This window comes from Silene latifolia, chromosome 8 (assembly GCF_048544455.1).
Source record: "Silene latifolia isolate original U9 population chromosome 8, ASM4854445v1, whole genome shotgun sequence".
Classification (NCBI taxonomy): domain Eukaryota; kingdom Viridiplantae; phylum Streptophyta; class Magnoliopsida; order Caryophyllales; family Caryophyllaceae; genus Silene; species Silene latifolia.
In genome coordinates this window covers 69305626-69317742 of record NC_133533.1, presented here as the reverse complement: position 1 = coordinate 69317742, position 12117 = coordinate 69305626, and the positions used below count along the sequence as shown (strand labels likewise).

General features: G+C 37.1%; 1 long non-coding RNA gene across 1 annotated transcript; it reads right to left on the bottom strand.

The window, feature by feature from the left end:
* Positions 1-3003: 3003 nt before the first annotated feature.
* Positions 3004-11748, bottom strand: LOC141596929 (uncharacterized). The gene is made up of 3 exons (XR_012522643.1): positions 11562-11748; positions 3621-3669; positions 3004-3493 (listed from the first exon to the last, which is right to left on the bottom strand). It is a non-coding gene; the product is annotated as an uncharacterized LOC141596929 (long non-coding RNA).
* Positions 11749-12117: the final 369 nt, after the last annotated feature.

The window sequence follows — 12117 nt, the reverse complement described above, 5'->3', positions numbered from 1 at the left end:
TGGACAGAGTTTTGACTGGTTTTGCGCTAATATTGGGCTTTATGTTCGAAATTTTTACATTTTGAAAGAAACTTTGACTTTTACAAAAATCGTCATGGTTTTGTTTAGAAATGGTGATCACATATGGTACAAGTATTTATACAGGCATTATAACGGGATGCTGAGTGCATTTAAAAGGGTTTTGGCTTAAAGGGTGGGTTGCCATACCGAACAATCAAACCCGGGGTCTGTGGAGAGGCTCGTACCAAACAAGAGTAAGGCCGATTCCTAGTCCATTTCCTCGAGTAGTGAAAGTCTTTGATACAAACAAGAGTAAGTACCATGGTATGGATGACGTCAATCGCTATCCATCCTTAGGCCCAAATAAGAATTTCGACCGCCTAGACGGGACGATCGGTCGAATGGGTTGGGTTGGGCCTAGGAAGGCCGAATAAACGATCTAGGAAGACCGAGTTATGAAAATCGACAACTGTCTTGTACAAACTATTCCCTAACCTTGTTCAAGTTTCATCCTTGGCAACACGTAAGTGTATTAATCCCCAGCGGAGTCGCCAAACTGTGGATGCGGGCCCACGGGGGCGAAAAGCGAGCAAGCTTTTCTTGTGCATTTGTGGAGTCGCCACCAATTTATTGTGGAAAATTGGAAACCGTTCGAATACCTCGTGCCATGTCAAGACACAAAGTAGTGATATGAACACCAAGAACTCGTTACCCTTAGCATTCTATGTCTAGAATGACTCTCGTGGATGCCAATGAACACGAGTGTTCACAGAGATCTGGAGTAAGGGGTGAGGGTACATATTAGGAAGCTCTTTTGATCGAACAGCTAATCCCGCCCGCCTCGATAGCGGCCTGTACTAATGATTAGGGAAATTGTCTATACTCGATATGTTGTCGATTTATATGCATGTAATGCAACATCCATTAGATTAATCCTAGCATGTGAGAATTAATACTAAGTCGGTAAACATGTAATTTAGCATATAATTAATGTCAAAGTAGAAATTTAGGTTGATTGCATGTGAGAGCATACAAACAATAAATAATAAAGAAATAAAATACAATAAATAAAATTACAATAATTACAATGGGTTAATTGATTTACGTCGAAATTACATTTAAAACGGATGGTTTTAGAAAAGAAAGAATAAATAAATTAACGAATAGAAATTAGGTGATAATACGGATAATAGTAAATTAAATACGTAATTAATAAACTAGGTCAAAGCAAAAACGGGAGTTCAGAGATAGAACTCAACCAGGAACAGGCGCAGCAGAGCTGCATCCTTTGGAAGAGGCGCAGCAGACGCTGCGTCTGTTCCTGAGCTCAGTTCTAGCTGTGAAGCCGGAATTGCAAATCGTTAATGCTCGTTGGTGATTTTAATGCTTGATTAACAATATTTGACTCGGATGGAAGTGATTAACAGATTATTTACATGTGATTGAGGTCATAAAAACGATAAAACATGGATAAAAACTAATTAGGACGAATTATATACAAGATTAATAGAGATTAATTATGAGAATTAAACAAACTAAACAAATTAATTAAGTTAAACAGGTTACTAATGACGAACTAATGATGGTGACGATAAATAACAGATGAAAATATATCAAAGATGAATTCCAGAGACTCAATATGGATGAATCGAACCTCTAGAAACCCAAATTGATTTTATGACGAAAACCCGCAAATATGGATTATAAGGGATTTAAGTCGGGAATTAAAAGATGAATTAAATATTAATTATTAACATGTTAAAATTATCATACTCAAATTATCATGTTAAAAGAAAGATGAACAATTGAAGACGAAACAAAACAAATGGACAAACAGAAGACGAAGGAAGAAGAAAGGAAGCAGGAACTGCGGTAGCCTCAGGAAGAGGCGTAGCAGATGCTGCGTCCCTTCGAAGGGGCGCATCAGTTGCTGCGTCCTTTCTCGACGTTTGTCTCCTGATAATCCGTAAAAAGGGTTTGAAATAAAGGTTTTATAAATCGGTTTTAAGCGTATTTTCGGCATAAATCTTACATTAATGATTACAAAAATAAATAACAATAATTAAAAGAAGGATTTACACCCTCAGACTTACATGTTTGATGAAACGAGATGAACTAAGTTAATGTTTAGTGATGCTCGACTCGAATGTACGACGAAATTGCCCTCTAGGAGGAAAACGAATAAGATTGATTAAAGTTGATTGATTGTGGAGTTGGTCAAATTGGTCGGTCATGCAAAACGAGGCTGGTACTCAGAAGGATCCGAGCTTACGTGGTCGAATGTTCAAGCACGTAGACGCCAAAAAGTAAGAACGTGGTTTTGAATGCAAAGGGAGAAGAGAAGGGCGGACACTCGCGTGAGAAATATGTGAGACCGAAGGTCTCTATTTATACTAATCACACGACGGAAATTAGGGTTTTTCGGAGAAACTTTGGAAGTGAATCTCGAAAAGATACGAAAAATACGCAGAAAAGGACTGAGGAAGAGGCGCGGCAAGCACTGCGTCTCTTGGAAGAGGCGCAGCACCTGCTGCGTCTTTTCCTCGGTGGTTTCCTCCTGCGGAAGAAAGATTTCCGTGTTTCTATTATGGAATAGCGGATTAATCTTATTTCCTTAATATTTTATATGATAATCTCGGGATATATTTTACCAAAGATCAAAAGATTGGAAAATATGGAATAGAAATATCCGGAACATTCAAGAATATTCTGACTCGGCATTTTAAACGGTTATTAGAAAATGAAGATGGTTTTTGACTCGGACTCCAAATGTACTCTAATTACTGCCAAAACGACCGTATCGGCGCGTAGATGACGACTATGAGGTAGACACAAGTGTTTGAGCGATAACTTGATGATAAACTTACGAACTGTCACAAATCGTTCCGTGTACCAAACATGCGGCCCAATCATCAACGGGTGGTTTGCGGGAGGTGTAGAAATGAGGTATCTACACTCACCATTCCCGAATGAATCACCACAGTTTTGAAAACAATAACAGGGTCAGTCAAATGCATAACCAAGATAAGAAATCACAACACAAGCCAATATACAATCCAATCCAACTGTAGTAACATCCTCTAAACTCCATAAGTAACCAGTAACCGACTACACACCAAAGTGTGTAGCCCTGCTAGGTTACCCATCACAACAGGTAACCCTCACCGCTAGTGGGGGACCGCAGCCATGCCCACCTAAGCCCCGCTCATCACAACGAGCGAACCCAGATCATTAATGTGCATATTCCCCTTGTGACGGGAGCCACAAGAGGCGAACATGGGGTTGGAACCATCTCTCGAAAATGGTCCCATAACAACAATACCAATCACAATATCATCTCAACCAATCTCAATCCAATGAAACATGTTATACAATCAATAACAATCAATCTCAAATCAATTACGCAATCAACTGAGTATGGAAACCCTTCCTTATTCGCAATTCTGAAATCAACAACAACGATGCTAGAATTGTTCTTCTACGAATTCGTCACCTAGCAAGAATAAACAACAATACTATATCATAAACCATAATAATCAACCTTCACCTCTATCCTAACCCAAATTAGGGCAACTCCAAAAGACAACCACAAAATGATTAACAAAGCACTAGAGACTTACCAACAAACCCGGTATGGAAAGACGAGATGTAGACTCGCGATCGATCAAACTACACTTGGGAGTGAATAGAGTGATTAGAGAAGTGGTAAACGTAGTTTAGGTTTTTGTAAAACGATTTAGTAACTGGTAATGCGAAATTTATAATCTCTAATCACCTTAATCAAATCGCGGAAATTAATCCCGTCAGATCGGGTAGTCGGTCGAGTACATGGGGTACTCGGCCGATTACGACCTACTCGGCCAAGTATCTCACAACTCGGCCGAGTTCACACAAAACAGTAGACTGTTTAAAAGCACTCGACAACTTACTCGACCGAGTATAGACTACTCGACCGAGTAAGCTAAGACCATAAAACCGTAGTTTTACACTGGCGTGGTTGTGCGTACGGCTGGGCGTGTCCCGGTACAGGTGTGGTGTTGTATAGTCATGGGTTATGCATTTGCTTGGCATATTGTATCGTGTTCTATGTTTATTTATTGAAACTGACGTGTTTGGGTTGTGTGTAAATTATCACCTATTTTTGGGGTGGTCTGTGTCGATCCATATGATATTTCCGATCATATGGGGAGCAGGTTGAGTACAGATCGATTTGGTGTCACGCGGGAGAGGGGACGAGTTTCAGACTTGTAGTCGAGTCGCCATGAGATAGTTGACATAGTCTTCTTTAGAGAGTCGTAGTAGTATAAATTGTATTCTTTGTCATTCATTCATGGTTCTCTAATTCATTAAATACTTTATTTATATTAAATGTTTCTTAATTACAACTCCGATTCATCGCCTCGGGAAACCGAGATGTTAACATCCTCCCATTGCCTTGGCCGGGTAAGAAGGGGGTGTTACAAAGTGGTATCATAGCGATGATTTTGGAACCTAAACCAATGAACCAAAATGAACCTAGGTGTGTCTAATAAAATGAACCCGACATGAGTACAATTAGAGGTCGGTCTTGGGTAAGTAGGCACCCTCATCTCAAAACTAGATCCTATTATCTCGGTTGGTCACTACGTGGGTGGTCATAAATATGGGTGAACGCTATATGAAACATAATGTGGTTGTTTGTGTGTTGCTGTGAGCTGGTGAAATTCTTGCATAATGTGGTCATTTGTGTGGTACATCTTGGCATGTGAAAATGAATGAAAGGATGGATATATTTAACATGTTTGAGAGTAGTTATTGCATGTTGTGTGAGGGACACTAGTCCCGTAGTTTGGCATGTTCATACCGTATAGGAGTATGGAAGTCGTTAGTGTTATCGTGAAGAGCATGATTAGTAATAGTTGCTAGCTAGTGTGATAGTTTCTTGTAAGGAAGTCGTTAGTGTTACCGAGTGGACAATCCACTCGACCGAGTAAAAGATCACACGATCGAATGAAATCGGCACTCGACTGAGTGCTTATAGGAGCTGAAAGTTACACGGGTTGAATTGCTTTTACTCATTTCTTATCTCCTTCTTATCTTCTTCAATCCTCATATCTCCAGCATCAAACACTCTAAAAATAATCTCCAAGCTCCAATTTTATCATTTTTCTGTTAGATTCAAGATTCTTACTCCATTACTCTTCACTAATCCTTCTTATTTAGCAATGTGAGAAACTTATCCTTTCTCTTATTTTGCCCAATTCGATTTTTCTAAAACTACATTAATTTGCTCAAGTTCTGTCAATTATTTGCATGATTTTGTTTAATTCATGGTAGTAATTAGCCTTCTATATCATTATTATTGTTAAATATCTTATGTTGGAATTTTACCCATATGTGATAAACTCGAAATGCATGTTCTTGAGTCATAATTTGATTTTGTGTTTGTTGTTGGGTTTAGTTGAGCAACAAAGGCCTAACCTTTGTTGTTAATGTTGGGTCTTGTTTTATATGTGAAAATTTCGTCTTAAATTTTCAAAATATGGGGAAGTCATGCCCAAATTTTGATTTTTCATGGTGTAAATCTTAGCTTATTTGTCTTATAAGACTACTACCTTTGTTAATAATATGGTGCATTGTCTTAATAAAAGAATTTCATCTTCAAATTTTACCTCGAAACATGTAGTATACTTAACCAAGATTTGATTTGTATCTTAAACATGGTTTAACTATGTCATTAAGCTAAAATCTTGTGAGTGTTGTTATGAGATCGTTTAAAATAAAAATTTTCCATCTAAAAAGGGGTATATATTTTTGAAAATAGTAATACAAATGTTAAAATTTTGGATTTTATGCTCAACATAGATTAATTACTTCATGCAAGTGTTAATTTCTTCACTATGACGCCTTGTGTAGCCTTACGATGAGAAAATTTCCGTCTTAAGACTTTTAAAATTTCGTAAATGGGTAGTAAGTGTACCCAGATATTGATTTTCATGCAAAAATTCACACTTGAAAATTGTCTATTGGCTGTTCCATTCTTGCTAATAATGTGTTGCAATGATTTGAATTAGTATCTTGAGAATTTCAAATTTTGCGAAACTATAGGAGTATGCTAAATAAATTTGATTATTATATTCATTCTTGAAGTAATGGTGTCAAGGTCGATAAAAGTTCTCATCATTTTAATTGTGTTGGATTGTGACATAATTTCATCAAAACTTCATTTCGTTTAACTAAACTTAATTTGAGTGAAAGTAAAAATGACATGTCAATCTCTCTTCAAAGTGTTGGTTATCAATTTAAGTCACTCGGGAAAATTTCTATTCATTTCCAAGTCGTTTTGATTCTTACCTTTCTTATTCTATATCTTGTTGCGTGATTCCATTTTTGTAGCATGTCCAGAAACGCAAGAAACGCCCATGGAAGGAACAACCGTCAACCCCAACCCCAACCGGAGGCACCACCCGGTATTACTAGTAGAATTTGAGAGTTACCCTCACAAAAATTCCTTCTTAGCCTATGCCCAAAGATGAGCACTACTAGATGTGTGTCGGAGGATTCCTTAGAAGCCTTTGGGATAGAGGAGGAAGTACATGACATTTTCAGGGTACTTGGTATGGGGGAGGGGGGGGGGGGCTATACAACTTGACGTAGATAAGCTACCGCAATCTCTCCCTTAAATTCTTGAGCTCTTCTGTCTACGATAATAGAGACCATTGCGTGAGTTTCCGACTCAAAAACACCTCGTTCCACTTATCTAGTGATGTATTTGCGGAACATTTAGGTGTAGGGAAAAGGACCGACTTTACCCATGACAAGTTGGGAAAGGACATGAAGGCCACTAAGTACGTTGATCTTTATATGAGTAACCAATATAACGAAGTGAGTGCCATGAATATACGATGTGGAGCACCCCGTCTTGAAAATTTTTCTTTGCCTCATGACCAACATCCTTTATGAAAGGAGAGACCGTAAAAAGCTTAATTCCACGGAAGTGCTACTTTTGAACTCCTACCTCAACCCATGCTATGAAAAACGCTTCTACTTTAACCTCGTGACCATGATGAGTCTAGCCTTTGAGAGGATGGCCAAATCCGACAAGTGCTCATTTGATTGCGGTGCACTAGTGACTAAGTTGGCAAAGAACCTATTGGGTTATAAACCGGGGGAAATTGATAGACCCATGAGCGTTGGGGTGCCGTACTTTGACATCCCTTATATGAAGAGCATGTTTTGGCTTGCGGATAAAAAAGACAAGCATGGTTACTCGTGGAAGGTGAATACGGATTCGTATATGAAACTTCCCGCGCCAGGGAGATTGCCCGAGACCACTGACCACTCACCTACCCGAGATGAGACCGCCTTGCCCTCCAGCCCAAATATATCTCATTTCGGTTGAACTTACCTATAACCTTGGCGATAGGGAGGTAGAACGAGCTCGTACACCGACACTACCCCATGAACCCCCTAGACATTCGATGTGCTCCGTCATCCTCCTACATGCCCATACCTTCACCACCTCGTGAACCTCCTAGGCATTCTATGCATATACCATCACATACCGGAGAATATTCTCAACCCTTGGCGACCTATGACAACAACTATCATATGTCGGACCTTATCCATCAGGTGAACACCGACCTAGTGTTGGAGTTAGTGTCCTCCACAATATTGCGTTAACATAATAAATCTCATTAATGGAATATCATTAGATATTTAATTATTTGATCCTCGTCAGTTGATTAACGTAAATCGATAACGGTTGGCTGACTAGAGTTTGACGTTATTGTCGTGAGACGGCGGTGATCAACTGACCCCTTTCGGTCACACCTATAGGAACGAACCCCAATAGACAACTAATTAATTGTATGAGATACAATTTATTTAGTCCCTTGATTTTTAGACTAAAAGGTTAGTCAATTATTTTAAGAGAGAATTCGAGTTGCGAACTCGAGGAACGGCAGTTATTATTTAATTATGTGATAATTGAATAATAAATTTTGGGAGACGAGTTTTAGTTAATTAATTGTTAATTTGCTAAAATTGTACTAATTGATTAATGTGATTAATATTAGTACGTAACTAATATGTGTAGTGGTACACGTATATTTACGGAGTGATTTGGACGAATTAATTATGGAAGTATTTAAACATGAAACGATGTTTAAAATAAAATTACACGTATTTGTGCGACAAATATAAGAACCAACATGGACCCGTGTAAAATAGAGTAGTGGATGATTACTCACATAATCATTTCACCTTACTTTGTAGACTACCATAATTTATCTTATATAAGATTTTGCATGTGATGTAAGATGAAAAATATAAGACAAAATTTGTCCACTCCAACACTCCACTTCAACCCGCCACTTTCCCTTCCTTTATACTCCATCCATTGTTCATTTCTATACTACATCATTTTGTATGTTTTGCATGTGAACATAAAATCATCATCTCTCTAAAAATAATTATTCATCTTTAATAAGTTTGTTAGTAAATAAATTTTATTACTAAGACTTGTTAGTAATATTACAAATAATATCAAGGGTATAATAATAACTAGTTCTAGTTAAATACTTGTTATTATTTTAGGGTAAGTTCTTGGGTGCAACAAGAAGGAGATCTTCTTTTTGAAGATTTGTAAGGAGGATCATCCATTTGGTATAAGCTCAAGAACAAGCTAGTAAGGTGAACTAGTTTGTGTCCTTTTTACCACAAAATCAATGTAAGGAAATTGTTTTTCCTTATACTTTCATTTTTATGCTTTCATATTAGCATGCATGTTACATAGATCACCTAAATGACAAATTATGAGATAATTTAATTTATATTAGAGAGTCTAATATGGATCGATGATCTTTCACCTAGTGCTAAGGGACATGCATGAGATGGCTTATAATCAAGGTGTGCGACCTGCACATCGTCCTAGATATTGGTCCGGGGATGGGAACACATCGAGTGTCTTCAAGGCCTGTGGCATCCAACCATTGTATTGGAGCACTAGGATTCCTTTTAATGAGGGGCACATGCTTGGTCCTTGGGCGGGACCTCATTATGCCACCGAGGGCTTCTTTGGAAATACCCCTTATGGAGGAGGAAGCGGGGAAAGTACATTCGGGCCGACGGCGGAGCCATGGAGCATGATGGTGGTCATGAGGAGGAGGTGCGTGAGGAAGAAGAAGAAGAAGAAGAAGAAGAAGAAGAAGAAGAAGAAGAAGAAGAAGAAGAAGAAGAAGAAGAGAAGAGAGAGGAGAAAACAGGAAGACGAGGAACAGTGGTGAAAGACCAATCGGATTGGATGCGATTGGTGAAAGGCCTCGGCAAGAAGAGGAAGTCATCCCACTAGATTATTATTCATGAGTCGAATTTATGGAACATTTGTGTCGGTTTGACACTCAAACAATTTATCTTTCTATGTTGTAACAATGGCCATAAGGCCTAGAATTTCTTAGTTTAGGTGCTTAGATGGTGTGGTAATCACCATTGACATTTAATTGCATGAATGAAGTATGCTAGATAAGCTTGGAGGTGAATTAGAACAAAAAAGTTTCTGCTCGGAGGACACTCGACCGATTGCCCTCGTACTCGACCGAGTGGACGGTTTTACCCCGTTTTGCATAATTTCGACCAAATATCAAGTGTATACCATTGCTTAGTGACCATAATGGCCTCTTAGTAGTTGAATGATCCTAGTAGGACTTGCATAATCGATTTTCGTGAATTGTTTACGTTTGATAATAATGCTTGGTGTGCCATTATTACTTGGTGTATTAACATTCAAAATGCGTTTAAATAATCAATACCGACATAAAATGACTAAATAGGCGGCCAAGACATGTGATAATATTATGTGACATGTGATGATTTTCGTGAATTTATAATGAGTGTCATTTATGAATTTCATGATAGTTGTTCGATGCATAAACGAGTCTTGTAATGGTTGTAGACGGAGACAAGCGTTTTTGAGACCGCTTGAACAAGCGGTCGCAAAATATAATTTGGGACAAAACCAGTCTCAAAAGTGTAAAATCGGTCTCAAATTTGTGACGGCTACTAAAACGGTCTCAAAAATGTGAAGGTAGTCTCAAATTCGAGACCAATTAGAATTTTTGGGACTATATTCGGTCTCAAACTTACCCGGTAGCCATATATGTTCTAAGACCAGCAACTTTGTTTCATTTATTTCATTAATGATTAATTGATTATACTAGTATTTGTACCCGTGCACTGCACGGGTGGTAACGGAAAGTACTATTAAAATTAAAAATTTACGTATTTTTTGGATTTAGCAAATTATTAAATTTTAGAAAATTTTACTGTGTACTTATACACCTTTGATAATTTCCTTAGCCCGGCTTAATTTTATTTGAAATACTCTTCCTTTTTTTCGACTTTTTAACTTGAGAGATGAAATCTTAAAAATGAATAGAAGATTATTGTAGATTTCATAACCTTGTACATTTATCAAGATACATTTAATTTTACTCATTATTATACATTTTTTTTTATCATATTACTACTCCTCTTGTTTTTCCTCCTCTCAATGGTATACATGACCTTCCTCTCAACCCCTGCAACCCATATCCTACGTCCTCATTGCCTCCATTATTCCCTACGTCTGCCACTGTACCTTAAGCATAACCACCATCCAGGTCCCACCCACGCGTAACCTCTAACCCTATTTATAACCTTATGTGACTCCCCACCCCATCAGTACCTAACCATTGTGGCTCCTCCCCTATCACGATCTCCCACCATCAACGGCCGCACATTCATTCGCCTTTAAAGTTGTCAAATACCAATTGTTTTGTTTGTGTTCTTTTCTTTATTGAGTCATGTTGACACTTGCCTCTCAACATTGTTCGTCATTTTGTCTAATTTGAGATAATTTAAAATGAGAGATTGAACAATAAAATTAAAATGGACAAATCATTTTTTTTGTAGATCTATCATGGCCTCTTTCATATTCTCTTGTCTATTCGTCAATCCCAACAATCTATCCTAAAGATAAGTTTTGTAATAATAGTATATTTCTCTTGCTTGTGTTATTATTTTATGGTATCGGTTAGTATGTTATTGGTATATGAATGACAAAGAATAAAAGTAATTACCCAACTAGGAAGCCACCTACATTGAAACATTGAAACAATCTTAATAATTTTAACTTAGAAAAGGCTTCAAATGACCTAACTCATACGGCCATATGACCCTTCAAAATAAAAACCGGGCTAAAGAAATTACGAAATGATTTTAATTTTTACATGTAAGGATATTAGCATATACTCCGTATGGCCTAACTCATACGGCCATATGACCCTTCAATTTTTGCAATCCTTGATATTTTTCTATGTTTCAAAGTTGATGTCATCAAGTGGAATCTTCAGCTTTATTTGATTTAAAGTCGATTACAATAATTGAATGATCTTCAACTTAAGAATGACATCAACTGGAATCTTAAAATAATTAACACGGTGCAAAATTAATTTTTAGCATCGATGCAAATAATTGTAATCAACTTTATTTGATTTAAAATCATTTATACTAGAAAACTTAATCGACCACATATTTTTTCGTACCTGAATTAATTGCTTGAAACGATTCTCGTCTAGTAGTGTGTTTGTCCAACAAATTTCAGAAATAATTTGAGTTGTTTGATTTTCACATGTCATTGCTATGGAAAAAAATGATTAAAAAGGGCAAGAGAACAGCGAAAAGAGAGCACAATTGAAGAGAGAGATTGTTATTAGGAATTGAGATTGTGAAATGGAAATGCAAAACCCCATAAAGCAAACAGATGCGTGTAATGTTAATGGGGTACATGGCACAATCTGGACTCTCAATTACATTAGATCCTACGGTCTATAATTGTCGGACGAACTCGTTTAAAACCCCGAACTCACCGGATCCTTCAGTATATATATATATATATATATATATATATATATATATATATATATATATATATATATATATATATATATATATATATATATATAATCAATCAATACTATATATTAAATCCAAAATGAGGAGAACTTGTAATTAAAGAAAGTTATACAAATTAATTATACTATATAGTTTTAAATCACTAAAGACCATGTGATGGACCCGATTAAGGGATTTCAATGCAAA